Source organism: Glycine max, chromosome 2 (assembly GCF_000004515.6).
Source record: "Glycine max cultivar Williams 82 chromosome 2, Glycine_max_v4.0, whole genome shotgun sequence".
Classification (NCBI taxonomy): Eukaryota; Viridiplantae; Streptophyta; class Magnoliopsida; order Fabales; family Fabaceae; genus Glycine; species Glycine max.
Window position 1 is genome coordinate 33,666,813 of NC_016089.4, and position 3,190 is coordinate 33,670,002.

The 3,190-nt window shown below is 39.5% G+C and overlaps 1 non-coding gene across 1 annotated transcript; it reads left to right on the forward strand.

Moving 5' to 3' along the window:
- The first annotated feature begins 2,115 nt into the window (after positions 1-2,115).
- LOC113001062 (small nucleolar RNA R71) lies at positions 2,116-2,222 on the forward strand. Its single transcript, XR_003266393.1, has one exon. It is a non-coding gene; the product is annotated as a small nucleolar RNA R71 (small nucleolar RNA).
- The last annotated feature ends 968 nt before the right edge of the window (positions 2,223-3,190 follow it).

Below are 3,190 nucleotides of genomic sequence, written 5' to 3' on the forward strand. Positions count from 1 at the left end.
ATAATCACTGGAAAACTTTTGTTATCATCCAGGTAAGCATATTTTAAATTTGATGGCAGAGACTTCAATTCTGGTGGGGCCAGCTGGATAGTGGTAGAAAGAGATGGTTTCTCAGCCTGTATCTCATAAAGAAAGTCAGAGGTATATGTACTTCCTGAAACATGGTTAGTTCTTTCTGACTCTAGAAAATCAACCTCAAGAGGTAAAACATCACCAGACATGTAATCAACATCAAATTCAGATTCACTCTCAGCATCAAGTACAAATTCAGACATATGATCAAGTACAAATTCAGATTCAATGCATGAAGAGTGACAGTCATGCAGATTAGAATGAAGATCAGTTATGTATTCATCAACAAGATGGTCAATTATTTCAGCACAAAATACAGAAAGATCTTCAGGTGGGTGTTTCATAGCATCAAGAATGTTAAAATGAATAGTTATATCACCAAACTCCATAGATAATGTGCCTGCATATACATCTATCTTAGTTCTAGCAATTTTCATAAAGGGTCTACCTAGAATGATGGGAACTGATCCTTGAGAAAATCCCTCCTCCATATTCAAAATATAAAAATCAACAGGGAAAATCAGTTCACCAACTCTAACTAAGACATCCACTATAAAACCAGCAGGATAGGCAACACTTCTATTAGCTAAATGAATTACCACATCAGTTGACTACAAAGGACCAAGGGATAGAGAATTGAAAATAGATAGAGGCATAACACTAAAAGAAGCTCCTAAGTCTAGCATGGCATTGTCAAACTTATTGTTCCCTATAATACAAGGTATGCTGAATGTACCTGGATCTTTACATTTTTCAGGGATTTGGGGAACAGATTTACCAATTAGTGCGGAGACATTTCTTCCCATGCTAATTCTTTCACTTCCTTTAAGCTTTCTCTTATTAGTGCACAGCTCCTTCAAGAATTTAGCATATCTTGGAATTTGCTTTATTGCATCCAGCAGAGGTATCTTTACCTCTACTTTTCTAAATGTTTCCAAGATCTCCTTCTCTGCCTCTTCCATTTTTTTGTCGGAAATTGCTCTTACAGGAAATGGAAGAGGGATATGCTGCTTTTGCAAATCAGAATTACCAGTGGAAGATTCACCTGCATGGAAATTATTAGGTAATTTATTCTTTAAATTTTTGTCATCACCTTTTTCTGGAGTAGAGTGAAGTTGGGCATGTTCATTTGCGGATGAGGAAGATGCTACTGGTTGACACTGCTTTCCCGACCTCAATATAATGACACTCACATTTTTGGGATTCTGGACAGATGGAGAAGGTAATCTGTCAGAATTCTGGGACTACTGTTGATTTAACTATGTAGCCAATTGTCCCATCTGATTAGTCAAGCTCTGAATGGAGGCTCTGGTCTCTTGTTGAAATTGCATAGTCATTTTCCCTACGAGTTCTTCAAGGGAAGGTTATGGAGGAGTCTCAATTGCTGGCTATTTCTGAGGCTGTTGCTGTTGTTGTTGCTGCTGAATTGGTGGAGGAACGTATGGTCTGCTTGGGCCAGCAACATTCTGAAAATAAGGTTGTTGTTGTGGCTGCTGTTGTGGAGGATTCGACCATCTAAGGTTGGGATGATTCCTCCACCCGGGATTGTACCTATTGCTGGAAAGGTCATAGTTATTCTGTTGTGGCTGATTTTGCTGCTGAGGTTGAGGAGGAGGAGGTTTATTGTAGATGTTCGCAACATAAGCTTCAGGCTGTTCGATTGCTTCAGATTGCTGCACAGAAGGGAAAAGGTTTGTGTGGTGGTCGGCAGAGGAGCATAAACCACAGACTCTTGCGACCGATACAGACTTCTGATTCAAGGCTAGCTAGGTTACGAGGTTAACTAAGGCATCTAGTTTATCTTCAAGCTTCTTGGTTTCGGCTGCTGAAGATGAATTCGTGGCTACTTTATGCACTCCTCTAATGACTATGGCATCATTTCTGGCACTAAAATGTTGGGAGTTGGAAGCCATCTTCTCAATTAAATTTCTGGCTTCAGCAGGGTTCATGTCTCCAAGGGCTCCACCACTGGCTGCATCTATCATACTTTTGTCCATGTTACTGAGTCCTTCATAAAAATATTGGAGAAGAAGCTGCTCCGAAATCTGATGGTGAGGGCTACTGGCACATAGTTTTTTAAATCTCTCCCAGTATTCATATAGGCTCTCTCCAATGAGTTGTCTAATACCTGAAATATCCTTTCTAATGGCTGTGGTCCTGGAAGCAGGGAAAATTGTTTCTTGGAATACTCTCTTGAGGTCATCCCAGCTCGTGATGGACCTTGGAGCAAGGTAATATAGCCAGTCCTTTGCTACTCCCTCTAAAGAATGAGGAAAGGCCTTCAGAAATATGTGATTCTCCTGGACGTCTGGGGGTTTCATGGTGGAGCAAACAATATGAAATTCTTCCAGATGTTTGTGCGGGTCTTCACCTGCAAGGCCATGAAACTTTGGAAGCAAATGGATCAGTCCAGTTTTAAGAACATATGGGACATCCTCATCAGGGTATTGGATGCACAAGCTTTCGTAGGTGAAATAAGGTGCAGCCATTTCCCTTAGAGTCCTCTCACGAGGTGGAGGTTGTGCCATGTTCTTAGAATGTTCAAAATCAGAATGTTCAAAATTGTAATGCTCAAAATCAGGATATTCAAAATCACCAATAACAGAATGCACAGACTCACCAGTAATGGAATGCTCAGGATGTTCAAAAGGTATAAAATGATGCCTAACTAATCTATGAAATGTCCTATCTATCTCAGGATCAAAGGGTTGCAAGTCAGATGGATTACCTCTAGTCATACACTACATTCAGCATGCACAACTAGTTGCCTTCTCATGCAAGTAACAATGTGGGTTTGAACTACAACTACCATCAAATGATGTCCAAATGACTTGAAATTTTGTGAGCAACCTTATAAAATGATGAGAAGATAGCACATAAAATTTCAAACAAAAATTCAAAGTCTAACTATGGAAGCTAAAAATGGTAAGTTAAGAAAAATAAGAGAATAAAACTTGGAAAATAAAAAACTTTTGATAGAATCGTTTTTTTTTACGATGGAGACCTCAGCTGGCCTATGGTGGGCTGCCATGGCGTAGGAAAGTTTTATCCCTAATACATATATAATAATTGCGATTCTGATAACCGGAGCAAAAGTTATGGCCGTTTGAAGTTTTGA